We start from the raw sequence: 18,164 nt of genomic DNA on the forward strand, positions 1-18,164 counted from the left end.
TCCAACTTTTCAAAAAAACTGAAGAGGAGGGAAAGCTAGCTAACTCATTCTATGAAGCCAATATCACCCTAACAGCAAAGTCAGACAAAGATACTGAGAAAAGAGAAAATTATAGACATCTCTTTAATGAATATAGAATGAAAAAAACCTCAAAAAATAATTGCAAAACAAATCCAGCAGCACATTGAAAGAATTATACACCATGAATAGCTGGCATTTATTCCAGGTATGCAAGTCTGGTTCAACACAAGAAAATCAATTAATGCAATATACCATATTATTAAATCAAAGCAGAAGAACCACATAATTATCCTGATGGATGCAGAAAATGCATTTGATAAAATTCAACATCCTTTCATGATGAAAACATTTCAAAGGATAGGAATGGAAGGGAAAGCTCTCAATATGACAAAAGCATTATATGAAACACACACAGCTAACATCATACTCAATGGGGAAGGACTAAAAGCTTTTCCTCTAAGAATAGGAACAAGACAGGGATGCCCTCTGTCACCATTGTTACTCAACATTGTTCTGGAAGTTCTAGGTAGAGCAATTAGGCAAGAAAAAAATCAAACGAAACCAAAATTCGAGAGGAATAAGCAAAACTTTCACTATTTGCAGATGACATGATTCTATACAAAGAAATTACAGAAAAAAAATTACAGCAAAATTATAAGAACTAATCAATGAGTACAGCAAAGTTGCAGGCTAAAAGATCAACCAGCAAATTCCTATAGTGTTCATATACAAAAGTAATGTGCAACAAGAGGAGGAAATCAAGAAAAAAATCCATTTACAATAGCAACCAAAAGAATCAAGTGTTTATGAATAGACTTAAGCAAGGCCACAAAAGACCTATACAAAGAAAACTGCAAGAAACTGCTAAAAGAAATTGAACAGGACATAAAAAAATGGAAGAACATACCATGTTCATTGATTGGAAGACTAGATACAATTAAGATGTCGATTCTACCTAAACTGATTTATAGATTCAATGCAATACCAATTTAAATCCCAACACCTTACTTTGCAGAAATATAAAACCCAATAACCAAATTTATTTGGAAGGGCAAGGTGCCCTGAATAGCCAAAAATATTTCAAGAAAGGGGTATGAGGTGGGATGTCTCACACTACATGACTTTGAAACACATTACGAAGCTACAGTGCTCAAAAGAGCATGGAACTGACATAATGATAGATATACTGAACAGTACAATCAAATTGAGTGCTCAGAAATAGGCCTTTGCATCTATGGACAATTGATCCCTTACAAGCCTGTCAAGCCAAGGCAACAGGGTCAGAGCAACTTCTGAAATAAATGGTGTTTGGGGAACTGGTTATCCTTTTCCAAAAGAATGAAAAAGGATAATTATCTCACACCTTATACAAAAATTAACTTGAAATGGATCAAAGGCCTAAGCATTAGCACTAAGACCATTAGGCTCTTAGAAGAAAATGCGGGGCAATATCTTAAATATTTGTGATAGGATGTGGTTTCCAAGACCTTATACCCAAAGTGTGAACAACCAAAGAAGAAATAGACAATTGGGAGCTCCTCAAAATTAAAAACTTTGTGTACAACAAAGGACTTTGTCCCAAAGGTAAAATGGCAGCCTACAAAATGGGAGACATTTGGAAACCACATAACAGATAAGGGTTTAATATCCCAAATATATAAAGCAATCCTATGATTCAACAACAGAAAGACAAGCAACCCAATTAAAAATGGGCAAAAGACATGGACATACATTCTTCTGAAGAAGTAATACAAATGGCTCAAAAACATATGAAGAAATGTTCACCTTCACTGGCTATTAGGGAAATGCAAATCAAAACCACAATGAGATGTCATTTCACACCTACCAGAATGGCCATTATCCAAAACGCAGAGCATTGCAATGCAGGAGAGGATGTGAAGAAAGAAGTGTCCTTATTCACTGTTGGTGGGAATGTAGAATGATGCAACCACTCTGGAATACAGTGCACCAGTTGTTAAGGAAACTAAATATGGATTTGCCATATGACCCAGCTATTCCATTCTTAGGCATATACTCAGCAGAATGGAAAGTTAAGGCACAAATGGACATTTATAAACCAATGTTTATTGCAGCATTATTCATGTTTGCCAAGAGATGGAAACAGCCCAAGTGCCCATCAACAGATGAATGGATAAATAAACTGTGGTATATGCATATGATGGAATATTTCACAGCTGTAAGACAGAACAAAGTCATAAAACATATAATAATGTGGATGAACCTTGAGGATGTTATGTTGAGTGAAGTTAGCAAGAAAAACAAGGACAAATATTGTATGGTCTCATTAATCTGCACTAACATTGATGAACAAATTTTGAGAGGTAAAAGCTGATAACACAATGCATCATGAGATAGAAAGACATGAAATATCTGGCATTTGATGCAGAAGGACTACAGTATGTTCAGCAGGATTGATTGTATAGATCCATAAATTGATAACATAATACTCTGTGACAATGACACAGTGTTGTGGGTACATTAAGCAAGATGTCTGTGATTGAAGCTTGGAAGGGTGGGCAAGGTGCATTTATGACACCAGTTACAAAGATAGATGATATTGACTAGGACAATGTGCCTTGTCAAAGGCTGTAGTGGTCAATGATTGTGATTAAATGTACAAATGTTAGGATGCTTTTACATGTAGGTGAACAAATGAATGTCAACCATGCGAAGTGTTGAAAAAGGGAAGGTATTGTGGAAAAATATAACCAAAGCAAACTGGAATCTGTGATCAACTGTAACATTGTAAAATGCTTCCATAAAAAGTAACAAAGGCAATATACCAAAGCTAAATGTGTATGAGAGGGGGATATGAGAGAGAGATATGGGATTCTTGGTAGTGGTGTTGCTGTCATCTGACCCTACTACTGTTTTGTATTGTATGGTATTTTATTTTTCTTTTTATTATCTTTTTATTATTCATTAAAGATTTTTTTTGTAGTAATTAATATGCTCAAGTGCTGACTGTGGTGATAAATGCACAACAATATGATGATACCATGAACAACTGATTCTACACTGTGGAGAATTGTATGGTATATGAGTATATCTCTATAAAATTTTTGGGAAAGTTTGAAAAGGAATAGAAATGCTGGAGAAAACATGGAGAGAGGGATGTACGTACTTAGTGTTGGTCAGATGGCAGAGTGGTGTGGCCTTTGTGGAAGACAGTATGATGTTTCCACAAGAAGCTATGTATGTGGGTGCCATAAGGTCCTGCAACCTCATTATGGGGTTTATGCTTGGAAGACCTGAGAGCAGAGATATGGGTGGACATTTACACACTGGTATTTATGGAGGCAGTATTCATGATTTTCAATGGGTAGAGGTGGTCTCTGGGTACATCAATTGAGGAACAGAATGGTGAACTGTGGTGCATGCATACAATGGAATAGAGGAACTGTGAAAAGGAGTGAATCTATGAGACACACAATGAGGTGAATGGATCCTGTAGACAGAATTTTGAGTGAAGTACAACAGAAACAAAGGCAAAAACTATAATGCCTCATCAGTATGGTCTAACTACAATGTGTAAACTCAGATTTGAATTTTAGAGCACAGATTATCAGGGGAATGCTCATTGTAAGTGTCCCTAGATTGTAAGTTCTTACAGCAGTCACATCTATTAGTGAATTGTAATGGCTATCTCCAAATTCTGAGATGCCAAACCCTTTGTCTATAACCTGATTGGTCTCTAGAACTTTGGGTATCTGTGTGCCACCTGACACTCAGAGCTAGAGCTCAGCAGATATGAATGTCAGTATTATTGCATACAGCAACTGTTTAAAAAGCTGAAAGAGTCTGGACTTCAATTAGAGTTGTGAATGAAGCAGATCTGGTTAGAACTAGAGCAAATTGGGCCAAAGGGTAAAGGATGATACTGACTGTGTTTTAAAACTTCAACTTCCATCTGAGGCCAAGGGAAGAGACGGTTAGCTGGAGCAGGATTTATATTTTCTGTAATACACTAAACAATTTAACTTGTACAGTCAGCTTGTTCAAACATCATGATTACATGGAACTTTGAATAGGAAGTAGGATGTGGTGGATCTGCACCTGTTAGTGTGAAATAGCAACACATACCAGAGTAATTTGACAGAGGATAAAAATATATATGCAGTGACCCCCTGAGGAGCTTGGAGAAAATGTAGAAGTGTTGGACTTCCGCACTTGGGTTATTGCTGATGTTTTCACAAACAGTGAGGACTGACGGTTTGGTATGCCAAGTCCTCTATCTTGGGGCTTGCCCTTGTGAGGTTCATTGCTGCAAAGGAGAGGCTAAACTTGCTTGTAATTGTGCCTAAGTTTCTCCCCTTTTTTGCCTCTCTGTTGCTGAGATATGGCCCTCTCTCTCTAGCTAGGCCAATGTAGCACATGATTTCACTGTCCTACCCTTTACATGAGACCTGACTCCCAGAGGTGTAAATTTGCCTGGCAATACAGGATATGAGTCCCAGGGATGAACCTGTACCCAGCATCATTGGATTGAGAATATGCTCTTGACCAAAAGAGGGAAGTGGAATTAAAAAAAGTTTCGATGACTGAGAGATATCAAATGATGTCGAGAGGTCACTGGTGGGCATTCTTATGCACCATGTAGATATCCCATTTTAGGCTTTAGTGAATTGGAATAGCTAGAAGTAAATAACTGAAATTATCAAATTCCAACCCAGTGGCCTTGACTCTTGAAAACAATTGTATAACTATGTAGCTTACAATGGGTGACAGTGTGATGGTAAAAACTATTTAGATCACAACACCTTTACCCAGTGTATGAATGGATGAGTAGAAAAATGTGGACAGGAACTATATGAAAACTGGGGTGGGATGGGGGGATTATTTAGGTGTTCATTTTTACTTTTTTTTAATTCTTATTTTTATACTTTAAGGTGTAAAGAAAATGTTCAAAAATTGATTGGGGTGATGAAGGCACAACTATATGATGGTTCTGGGAACAGTTGATTGTACACCATGGGTGATTGTATGGTATGTGAATGTATCTAAATAAAACTGAATTTTAGAAAAAGCCAGAAAAAATAGAGGTGACATCATCAGAGTGGTGACATAAACAGCTATTGAAACTGTCCCAGACATTCAGCAAAAAAAAAAAGGATAACCCTGACTTATTCAGAACTCTGGAGGAGGTTGTAGCCTGAAGAAGGACACCACAAATGCAGAATTGAAGAAAAAAATGCAAGTAAGAAAATTGTGTTTGGGACCCACTGGTCCTCTTCCCTCCCTCTCAGTCTCACACAGCACAGAAGGAGCACAGAAACAGCAGTTGGGATTCCTCTCACCTGCCACCAGTGACACAGAGTATAAAATCTCTCACAACAGTGAGACATATATGCACTGACTGGACACCATGGGGTTGTGGTGGACATTTCAAGAACTGGATCAATGAGGGACAAATAGTGTGAGGAAACATGAGCAGAGACTGTTTTGAGCCCTGGGCCTGAAAACCCTTCCCCTACCTTTGAGTGGGTGACAACTGAAATGTGGCAGCTGGGGGAATCCTCTCCCTCAGAGAATTGGAGGAAACAGGTCCACATTGAGTCATATTTTGCCCAGCATAGTGAGGGCACAACAATCCCACAGCTTCAACCCCATGAGATCATATGGGGACTCACCTACCTAATCACTCTACCCACCCTGAAAATATGCCAACTAACACTAGAAGATAGTGGAAGTTCCTAAATGCTCAGGGCATCACTGTAAAGTCTATTTGCCAGTCTTCTTCAGATGAAAACCCACAAGCCTGCACTGCTGCCATCAAAGGGGTTATTTTTATGACACAGAACAGATTTGCTCCTCACTTTATGGATGGTTGCTTGGACTCTTGGTCCTGCAATGTGCCCTCTGATCCATGTTGCAGAATCTTTTCCCATAGTGAGTCCCCTGCTGGAAATATGACAGCACCAGTCCTACTAGTTTATCTGGCAGCAAAACTTGGCCTAATTTCAATTGCAACTATACTTTCTCTCACTTAACATTAAATCCTCATTCTTTAGCTCTGCCTTTGACTTTTTTTTCTGTTTAAATTTTATTTTAAAATAAATTCAAACTTACAGGAACATTTGCAAAAACAATACAAACCCCATACACAGAACTCCAGCATACCCCAATCCCCTCCCCTGATACCCCAATCCATCAACTTTAACATCCTGTCACACCACCATTTCTTTCCCTCCCTCCCTCCCTCCTTCCCTCGCTCCCTATCTATCATCCATCATCTATTGATCTGTCTTCTGAACATATGAGAGCAGGCTGCACATATCCTTGAACAATTTAATTCACATATATGTTTCCCATGAACAAGAACACTTTTTTATGAATCCCATTAAGCACAGCTAAGAATTTCAAGAAATTCAACATTGATACAAAGCTTACATTCTATATTTCATTTTCTTTTTTTTTTTTGTCTTATTTCCTAAATGTGTCCCTTTGAGCTCCTCTCCTCCATCTCGCCTCCATCCTCAGATCCCATCCAGGATTATCCTTGGCATTTAATTTTCATTATCTATTTAGACTGTCATTTTTTTTCAATTGTGGAAAGTATATATACAGCCTAAATCTTCCCATTCCAACCTCTCCCTGGCATTCCATTAGTGGGATTGATCATATTTAGAATGTTGCAATGCCATTATCTTCCCACCATCTATTACTAGAAATTTTCCTTCACCCCAAACGGCAACCCTACACTCATTTCTTAACTCCCCATTGCCCCTTCCCCCACTTCTTGTAACCCATACTCTACTTTTCATCTGTATGGTCATATTCTCTGATACTTTCTTTGTGTTTACTGTGGGGCTTAAATTTAACCTCTTCAATCCATAACCATCTTGGTTTTCTTTGATGCCAACTTAACCTCAATAGAACACATAAACTATTTTCCTATACTCTTCCATTCCCCCACTTTTGTGTAGTTCTTGTCAAAAATTACATATTTTACATTGAGTCCAAAACCACTGATTTATCATTACAGTTTATGTATTTTAGATCCTGTAGGAAGTAAATAGTGGAGTTACAAATCAAAAATATACTAGTATTGGTATTTATATTTACAATGTAATCTTTACTGGAAATCTTTATTTCTTCATGTGGTTTAAGTAAATTGTTTCATGTCCCTTCCTTTCAGCCTGCTCAATTCCCTTTAGCATTTCTTATAGGACTGATCTACTGGTGATGAAGTCCCTCAGCTTTTGATTATCCAGGAATGTTTTCATCTCCCCTCATTTTTACCCTCCAGGTGTTTGTGAATTTTCTAAGTCTCTGATGGTTATTGACTTCTATTTGTATTCCATTATGGTCAGAGAATGTGCTTTGAATAAACTCAATTATTTTTTTTTTTAATTTATTGAGGTTTGTTTGATGTCCCAGCATATGGCCTATTCTGGAGAAAGAACTGTGATCACTAGAGAAGAATGTGTGTCCTAGTGATTTGGGATGTAATGTTCTATAAATGTTTGTTGAATTTCTCTATCTCTCTCTCTCCTTTCTCTGTTTCTTTGTTGGTAGGTGTGCCAGTTTGAATGTATTATGTCCCCCCAAATGTCATAATCTTTGATGTAATCTTGTGTGGGCAGACATTATCAGTGTTGATTAGATTGTAATTCTTTGAGTGTTTCTTTGGAATGTGCCCCACCCAGCTGTGGGCAATGACTCTGATTGGGATAATTTCCAGGGAGGTGTTGCTTGGCCCATTCAACATGGGTCTAAGTTGAGTCAGTGGAGCCATATAAATGAGCTGATGGACAAAGGGAACTCAGTGCAGCTATGAGTGACAATTTGAAGAGGAGCTACAGACAAGAGGGACACTTTGAAGAAAGCACAGGAGCTTCAGATGAGAGACAGTTTGAAAGCAGACTATTGCTCCAGAGAAGCTGAGAGAAGACAAATATCCCAAGTGCAACTAAGAGTGACATTTTTGAGGAACTGCAACCTAGAGAGGAACATCCTGGGAGAAAGCCATTTCGAAACCAGAACTTTGGAGCAGATGCTAGCCACATGCCTTCTCAGCTAACAGAGGTTTTCTGGACACCATTGGCCATCCTCCAGTGAAGGTACCTGATTGCTGATGTGTTACCATGGACACTATTATGGCCTTAAGACTGTAACTGTGTAACCAAATAAACCCCCTTTTATAAAAGCCAATCCATCTCTGGTGTTTTGCATTCTGGCAGCATTAGCAAACTAGAACAGTAGGGCTCCCTTTAGTATCTGAAGTAAGGCAGGTCTTTTAGTAGCAAAATCTCTCAGCATTTGTTTGTGAAAAATTTAAGCTGTACCTCAAATTTTAAGGACAGTTTTCCTGGATAAAGTATTCTTGGAAATTTTTCTCTCTCAGAATTTTAAATATGTCATGTCACTGCCTTCTCACCTCCATAGTGGCTGCCGAATAGTCACTATTTAGTCTTATGTTTCCTTTGTATGTGGTGAATCGCTTTTCTCTTGCTGCTTTCAGAACTTGTTCCTTCTCTTCAGTATTTAACAGTCTGATCAGAACATGTCTCAGAGTGGGTTTATTTGGATTTATTCTATTTGGAGTTCACTGGGCATTTATGCTTTGTGTATTTATATTATGTAGAAGGTTTGGGAAGTTTTCCCCAACAACTTCTTTGAATACTCTTTCTAGACCTTTACCCTTCTCTTCCCCTTCTGGGACACCAGTGAGTCTTAAATCTGGATGTTTTATTTTATCTATCATATCCCTGAAATCCATTTTGATTTTCTTGATTTTTTTCCCCATTCTTTCTTGTTTTTTCATTTTCCATTCTGTGGTCCTCAAGGACACTGAGTCATTGTTCATCTTCCTCTAATTTTGAATTATGAGTATTCAGAGTCCTTTTAATTTGGCCAACAGTTTCTTTTATTTCCATAAGATCTATTTTTTTATTTACTCTTGCAATTTCTTCTTTATGCTCTTCTAGGGTCTTCTTTATGTCCTCTATATCCTGTGCCATGCTCTTCTTCATGTCCTTTACATTCTGTGCCATGCTCTCATTGTTTGACTTTAGTTCTTTGATTAATTGTGCCAGGTACTGTGTCTCTTCTGATATTTTGATTTGGGTGTTTGGGTTTGGGTTCTCCATATCACCTGGTTTTATCGTATGCTTTAAAATTTTCTGTTGTTTTTGGTCTCTTTGCATTTGCTTTACTTGACAGGGTTCTTTCAGGATATAAAAAAAATCAGTGTCTGATCTGTCAGATCCACAGCTTGGTGGTGTACACTTTAATTAACCAGCAGATGGCATCCACAATTCACCTATTCCCCTCAAGTCACTTCTCCCCAGGTTTGTCTTTGTGGTGTGTGGGGATCTGATTCTTGTGGGGTTCAATCGGTGTGCTAAATTTGGGTGTGTTGTTGGTGCTGTCTGCCCTGAATATGGGGCATGTGTCTGGGTGGTTAGGGAGGCAGGACTGCTTTAATAATCAAACCTCCCAGGTGTTCCCGGAGATTTAAGGCTGTTGCAAAAGTCTAAGCCCTCATTTCACTTTTGCCACAGATTGTCTCTGCTGCTGACCCACAAGTCCTTGGTATTGGTGTAGGGTCCCTGGAATTTCCACACGGGTCCCCCTTCTCAGGTGTGCTCTTCCAGGACCTCTGCTGAGGAAAGGCTGTGACATGTCACAAGTGTGTGCTGGCCCTCCAGGGAAGCCTTGGAGTGCCAGGCCATGCAGGGGCATTCCCAGCCTGTGATATCAAAATGCAGACTCCTGGTTTCACCAAATGCATGGTCCCTGTGGATTTAGCAGACCTTGTCTTGCTGGTGCATCACTGGAACTGGTGTTCTGGGTCACTTTCTGGCTTTTATCTAGTATTTTTCACAGAGGTGATTTTTTTCCCTCTCTCACTTAGCTCCCATCTTAGGTTCTCCCAGTCTTTTGTTTCATAAAGTAGGGTGAATGATGAGAGGTGCACAGTCAGGATAAGAGCTAATTCCTTAGTGCTTTGTGGTTTGAATAGTATCCTAGTTGATGGCTTTGTTGGAAATCTGCCTTATGATTCCTCTTTTCTAGATAGCCGCTTGACTCCTGATGTCCCAAACCACACATCACAGCAACTTCTGATGGTAGCAGTACAGCTTCTGATAAAGGTAATATGATATCTGAATGCTTAGGTTCTTTATTATTGGTGGTTAAAAGAACTGAATCCTTCCAGATTCCACCATGGACATGTATTACAAAAAATTCATAGTAAGAGACTGTATAAATATTTATCTTCTTATTTCATCTGATTATTGAAGCCTGGGTCAGGGCAATGAGTTAAGCTTTTTGGGCTTATGTATCTTGTGGCAGGAGTTTGGTTTTGAGCACCTCTGTCAGGGTTATGGCATATCCTTATCACCAATGTTTGTGGTTCCTAAACTGCTCCAATTCCATGAACATTTCCAGGTCAGTTTCCTCTATAAAGGTTTCCCCAAACTCTGGTTGACTAGAGAACACCTCCTCAACCACCAGAATTCCATGCAAAGCATGTACCTCAGATTCAGGTAATAGGGTAGCTGGATTTAAAACTGTAGAACTCAAGAGGTGCACATTAGGGTTATCTAATAATAAGACTTGATGTTTTCCTAACATGCCTGCAGTTTGCCAGTAGCCTCCATTCTGCTCAAGCAGAGATAGCATGCTGTGTACTGCAACATCCTGACCCGAGGTAAATTTTGTAGATTTTTGTAAAACATCACAGATGGCAGCTGTAGCTGTGTCAGTAAGTACAGTTTGTATAAAAACTATGCTAGTTTGTTGATGACACCCAAAACTTAGTGTGATAACATGGAGCCCTAATCCCTACCTTTCATGTACAAATGGATCAAAAGGTTTGTGCTCCTCATGCAATGCCAATGCTGAAGTGGTGCCTGGCTTTTCTTTAATTTGATGAAAGTTCTGGTTACATTATGCTGTCCTTTCTAGGATTTCTTGGCCTGAACCCTGTAGAGTGGCATACAAATTTTAGCAACAAGTTTAAATATGGGGATCCAGATGGAGCAGAAACCAGTCATTCCTAGAAATCCCTGAAGTTGTCCCTTTTTCTTAGGGACTGAGATATTGATCAAGGCTTGTTATCTATCAGACACTGGGAAAGTAAATATCCTAAATACTTTATACAGGACTTGGTAATGGGAGTCTTTTTATGAGCTGCTTTATATCCCCTTGCATTAAGTTCATAGTCTTAATAGTATTTGCATCTGAATCTTCTGCTGTTTTACTGGCTATCAAAAATCGCCTACATATTGCAAAGGGACACCTTAAAGGGCATGCTGGGCTTGTTGGAGAAACAGCAAGTTTGCCTCCATGGCTGGAGTGGAGTGAAGGGTTGGAGAGCATTGTTATAAAAGAAGGTGAGGTAAGGGATTTTGATTTCACGCTGAGTAGGAAGCCACAGAAGGGTTTGAAGCAATGGCATTACCTGATTTTATTTATGTTTGTAAAAGATACCCTGGGAGGGGCAGGGCAATTTGGTGGAGTGGTGAGGTGAAGAATTTAGCTACTCCTCCAGGGCAACTGGTAAATAGCCAGGAACTGTATGAAGCAGCTTTTTTGGGGTTGCAGAGACCAGTCACACATGACACATCAGTCTGGAATGGGTGGAATGGCAGAGATTGCAGTGAAGAACTGTAAGTCTCCTCAGCCAGGGGACTGGTGCTCCAATCCCCAGACATGGCAGACTGTCTTGAAGTTGGCTCCCTGAGGGAAAAAGAAATAATCTGTGCTGGGAACAAGAAGGTGGTCTCAGTCCAGCCTCAACTGCAGAATTAATTAACAAATTTGGACTGCTGAATAAAAGCTCCAAGCACAGATAAACCTGGATCAGGCACACACACACATGAAAATCCAGGGGATATTTGGCTTAGCTGGAAAGAGGCAGGGCTGACAATAACCACAAAAAGAAGCAAACAAACAAACAAAATCTGACTTTTGGAGTTGGGGGTGTTCATGGTGCTGGAGAAGGGCTGGGCTCCAGGAAGTGGGGGCTCATAGAAAGGGGCACCAAATTGGGTTCTCATTTTCAGGCCAGGGGAGCTGGGGTCCAGCTACAAAAACGGTTGTCTTATTTCCCTTTTGTCCCTTTTCCTGCTCTCTCCCTGTTTATCTCTTTATACTTCAATAGCCCCCTGGAAAGGGTGTAATTAAAGCTGTCTGAGAGTAACTACTCAGGTGAAATGGATAATATCCTAAAGCTGATACATTTAAATATGCTATACTGGGACTGACAAAACTTGGGGGCTTGGAAATGGCCTTGAAAAAGGATTTCATTTTTTAGATAACTATTCTAAATAGCTCTTTACAGAAACCTCAGATATTTGTAACTGAAATCTGGACTCAGGCAATGGAGGGCTACGATAGGTCTGACAGAGAAAACAATAAAATGAGCTGGGGAGACAATTCCCTAAAGGGCATAACTTCACCAAGGAAACGGCTGCCACTTGCTCAAGTGGCAGCCCTCCTTCAAAGAACACAGACCCCAGGAGCTGGAAAACAGGAACCAGTTTTAGTCAGCCATGCCCTGGCAGGAACAGAGTATATGGAGAATGAAAGGCACCTATAGCACTTCTTTAAACTGGTGGGGAGCTGCAGGCTGACAAGCACCACCTGATGGACAGAACAGGAAAAGCAGAGTGTCCAGAGTCTTCAGAGGTGGTTCTCATTCTCAGAGAAACTCTATACCCTCCTCCTGAGACCTGGGCTATTCTGGACTGGGAAAACCTGATTGGGGCCAATCATATCTGGGAAGACCATCTCATGAAAATGTTACTTAAAGGCAGGGCAAGGAATAGAAAAACAAGACATGAAAAACCCTGATCAACTAAATAGAAGCTGTGTTAGAGGTATAGGATAAGTTGAGCTGAATGCCAAAGGATAAAGAACAAAGCCAAACAACAAGAAAACCCTAGGTAAAAGATTGAAAATGAGCTAAAGAATAAACTGAACAAGAAAATCAGATGCCTAGACAGATTGTCGAATACCTTGAAAGCAACATCTATGAGCATTTCCATGGGTCTTCTGTCTTCTAGAATTTATGCTGAAAGTCTGGAACACTATGACTAATATGTCTTGTTAATTATTTTAGTGTTCTCCAGACTTTTTGGATCTATATCAGAATACCTACAGCATTCTTCAAATATTCTCTCAAGGAAAGCAGACGGATTCTCATTATGCTCTTGCTGAACTTCCTGTATTTTGTTTGGAGATTTTTGTTTTGGGGCCTGGTCCAAAAGGCCAGCCAAAATGCATACCTTATAGTGTCCTAAGAGATCCTGTTTCCCCAGGTCATTATGATCCCAGCAGGGATCTGCCTCAGGTATGGGAGCCCTTGGATCAGCATATATGCAATCCTAGGGAGACCACTCTCATAAGTGTTCTGCCCCTGTTTCACTTTGTCTAACACTATTTTTTTCTTCTCCAAGGTAAGTAACACATTCATAATGACTGAATATCAGCCTAATTTGTGCTGTGTTTGGCAAAAATGGTCCAGATTGGCCCAATCTCTGAGCATAATATTCCTCCAGTTTATCTGATCAGATGTCAAAAATGGCATGTGGACCAATGTGGTTCCTTGAGAGTGTCCTTCCTCATCAGCACATAAAGGGGCCTGACTTATTGGAAATTGCCATGTCCCAGAAGAGGCTGCACCCTCTCCATATTGCACACCACTATGGATATGAGATGGGGATGTCATATGGGGGTCCCGGAGGAGCCCTAGGGTCCTTGGCCAGATTCTGAGACAGCAGAGTGGGAAGAGATGGCATTGCTACAGCCCTGCATCAGGAGGTGTTTCTCCCCTCCATGGATGTTGGGGACAATGAGAATGATACTGTGCCTGAACCAACATGTGGAAAAGGTGAAGGGAATCCTGAGGAAAGAAGGTCATCCAATACATCCATTTCACAGGAGAGAATTTCATGTAAGTCTTTTAATACTTATCTTTTCCCCTCACACCGTGTCCAAGGGCTACATTTTAAATACCTCATGATGTTTTAAGGCCTCATCTATAGGTTCCTTTTCTGTTGCAGCAAGCTCCTCCCACATAGCTCCCTCTGAATCCTCAAGGTAGAGTAAATTAAATTTTTTACAATGTCTTCATCTTTACACAATCTCACAAATAGTTGAAAATATGGCACTTCTTTTAGACTCTCATTTTTCTTGCAATACATCTCTAATTGGAGAATCCTCTGGAGGTCAGAAATTCCATTCTGTGGTCACTCTACACCTTTACTTAACCTATATTGTGGCCGCACAGAGTTGTAATAATGTACTAACATTTCTTCTTTTAAATGACACTCTCTTAATCTAGACAAATCATTAAGAATACATCCCAAGAGATATACAGCTGGAACACCATAAGGTTTCCCATGACTGAGCAATACCAACAGAAATCACAAAGCTAGAATATCAGAATAAGTGCATCTCAAACTGAACTGGATCCACACACAACTTCAAACTGCACAAACTGCAACTGCACAAAATCAGTAGGAGAACCACAAATCCAGGGTCATAAATAGTGGGGCTCAACTCATTGAGTTTGCATCCACAATCCCTAGATCTCTTTTCACACAATATGCTAATTAAAACAAAAGGAAGAAAAGCAAGCAAACAAAAGATCACACACTTATCCAGCACAGGGAAATTCTCATTTGCAAAGTCACACTCACACTAATTCACCTGGTGTCTGTCCACAGCAAGCCCCTCCACTTGGACACTCCAGCATCAATCCTCCAGGAAATATTCTCAAGTGGCTGATAGGCTCAGAAACAAGGGGTCCAGAGGAGACCCACAGCCAATGAGATAGGGATCAGGCTCAGCTTAAAGCAGTCATGCTCCTGGCTGGCTCACCAAATTGTTACCATCAGAAAACACAGACTTCAATAGTTAGGCCTGTCTGATCCTGCAACAAACAGAGATAAAATTCTCTCCATTCAGTGAAAAGGTTTGTTTGTTGAGGATGCATCCACAAGGAACTGGAGGAAAATATTTTCAAGAGCAGATTGAGATGGGAATAGTGATTTGAGCTTGTATAGCCCAGAGAAAGAAATGGCAAAGGTCCAGAAGAAAAGATAAAAGAAAAAGCTAAGCACAAGTTACAGGATTCATTAAAATATAAAATTGGTCACCTGCTTTTATTCTTGTTTGCTTAGCATTTTTTTTTTTTTTTATCTTAGAGGTCCTCCTTATGTTTTGCTGATCATTCTTGCTTTGATCTTATTCTTCAAAGAGTGGATGGTGCTTATTTATTAGTCCATATGGTGTTTCTAGCTTTGTCCCATCCTGCTTTGGACTGTAAACTTACATTGGCTGGCAAAGCTAAGAATGCCTCATTAATGTAACTAGGAATAGAGAATAAACATTTGAGATTGGGACACAGCAACTGATGCTAGTAAGGGCTTTTAGGCTTAAAATGAATCAACCTGCTTGAGTGACATGATTATAATGAACATTTTCTAGGTACTAGGGACTATACTTGGCATTTTCCTGCTAAATGATTATGTTGAGCATTTTCCCAAATATCCGCCTAACAAGAGTAGTATTACATTTACAGAAAAATTGCAAATTAAAAAGAGTTCCCAAACACTTCCTCTGCTTACCCCTCTGCAAAGTTTTCCCTATTTCTGCTTTTATGAAAAAATTGCATTATTGTTACAGTTGATGAACTAATATGATACATTATTAGTAGCTAAGTCAAGACTCACAATAGAGTTGACACTTCATATTGGATAACTCTTTGGGTTTTGACAAATTCATAATGTCATATATTCACCAGTAAAGTGCCATACAGAATAGTTTCACTGTCCCCAAATTGCCCCATCAAGAGGATTTTGGGAAGAACACAGAGTAGGAAGCTCCAGAATTATTTCTCTCCCCCTTTATGTGATTGTTTGAAGATGTATGTACCCCAGAAAAGTTATGTTCTTAAAGCTAATCCATTCCTGTCAGACCCATCATAAGAAGGACCTTTTGGTGAGTATGGTCTGTATATATAATACATATCAGCTCACAGTATCACTGAATAATTGTGCATTCATTGTCACAATCAATTTTCAAACATGTTCATTATTCCAAATAAAGAAAAAAGTACACAAAAAATAAAAATGAACACTCATACCATCTCATACCCCTTATACACCCCTATTATTTATATATTTTGTAATTCTTGTATTACTCATCTGCCCAAACACTGGTTAAAGAGAGTGTCAGTCACCAGGTTTTCATTATCCCAAGGTCACATAGCAAAAGCTATATAGTTATACAATTATGATAAAGCATCAGGTCTTCTGGATAAACATTCAACATATTCAGGTATTTCCTTCTAGCTGTTCTAATACACTAGAAACTAAAAAGGAATATCTATATAATGCAGAAGAATAACATCCAGATTGACCTCTTAACTCTATTTGAAATCTCTCAGGCACTGAAGCTGTATTTTGTTTCTTTTCTATTCCTTCTTTTGGTCAAGAAGACATTCTCAATACCACAATGCCAGGGCCAGGCTCATAGAGATCAATATTTAGAATGAGGCACTTACAAAACAACACCATATTTATAATTACTGTGTGTTTTAATGTACAGAATATAGGAAGTATTATACCTGAAGGTTTTACCTACATTCTTCACATTCATAAAGTTTCTCTACACTTTGTTTTCTTATGTGTACAAGGATTAAAAATGAGTGAAGGTCTTCCCACATTCTGTGTATTCATAGGGCTTCTATTCCATGTGAGTTCTAACGTGCACTCAAAGGGTTGCACTATAACTAAAAGCTTTCCAACTTTGCTTACATTCATAGGGTTTCTTTCTATTGTGTGTTCTCATATGTACTCAGAGGATTGAAGAAAAACAGCAGGTTCCCCCCACATTCCTTACATTCATAGGATTTACATGTGTTCTCATGTGCTTGAAAGGATGAGACAAACTGTAGGCTTTCTCATATTTCTTACACTCATAGGGTTTCAGTATACTGTGCATTTTCACATGTCCTTGAAAGTATTTGAGACAACTAAGAGCTCAGCCACATTGCTTACATTCATAAGGTTTCCCTCTTGCGTGCATTCTCATATGTCACTGAAGGATTCTTGAGGTCTCTCCCACACTGCATATATTCACAGATCTAAACTTCACTGTGCATTCTCATGTATTCTCCAAGGGATGTGTAATAACTTAAGGCTTTCACACAGTGTTTACACAAATAGAGTTTCTCTCCAGTGTGCATACTCACATGTTCTTGAAAGTATGAGAGACAACTGAATGCTTTCCCACAATGCTCACACTGGTAAGGTTTCTGCTCTGGTTTGGTAATGCTGCTGTTTGGCAAAACACCAGAAATGGATGGGCTTTTATAAAGGGGGTTTATTTGGTTACAAATTTAAAGTCTTAAGGCCATAAAGTGTCCAAGGTAAGGCATCAACAATAAGGAACTTTTGCTGGAGAAAGGCCATTGACATGCAGAAAACCTCTGTTAACTGAGAAGGCACATGGCTGGCATCTGCTTGTTCCTGGTTATGCCTCAAAATAGCATTCTCCAAAATATCAGCATAAGCTTTCAATACCATTCTTCAAAATATCTGTCTCAGCTGCAGCAAGCATCTAGGCCTATGTGGCTCTTTTCAAAGTACTCCAGTAATGAAATCAAGACTCATGTCACATGGGCAGGGCCACACCTCCATGGGAATAATCTAATCAAAGACATTACTCACAGTTGGGTTGGTCACATCTCCATGGAAACAGCCTATTCCAAAGACTCCAACCCAATCAACATTAATATGTCTGCCCCCACAAAATTACATTAAAGAACATGGCATTTGGGGGAACATAATACATCCAAACCAGCACATTCCAACCCATGGAACCCAAAATTACATTATCTTTTCCATATACAAAAGACATTTATCCATCATAATATCACAAAAACTTAAATCGTTTCAGTAAGTATAGATAAGTACAAGCTCCCATCAATATCATTTACAGGTGTGGTCTGTCCTAAGACAAAATTTCCCCTCTAGGTGTGGACCCATGTAACTTAGAACAAGTTATCTGCTGCTAATATACTAAGGAGGGACAGTCATAGGATAAACATTCCCATTGCCCTAAGGAGAAACTGAAAGGCAAACAGAGTTCACAGGACCAAA

This window comes from Choloepus didactylus, chromosome X, assembly GCF_015220235.1.
Source record: "Choloepus didactylus isolate mChoDid1 chromosome X, mChoDid1.pri, whole genome shotgun sequence".
NCBI lineage: Eukaryota > Metazoa > Chordata > Mammalia > Pilosa > Megalonychidae > Choloepus > Choloepus didactylus.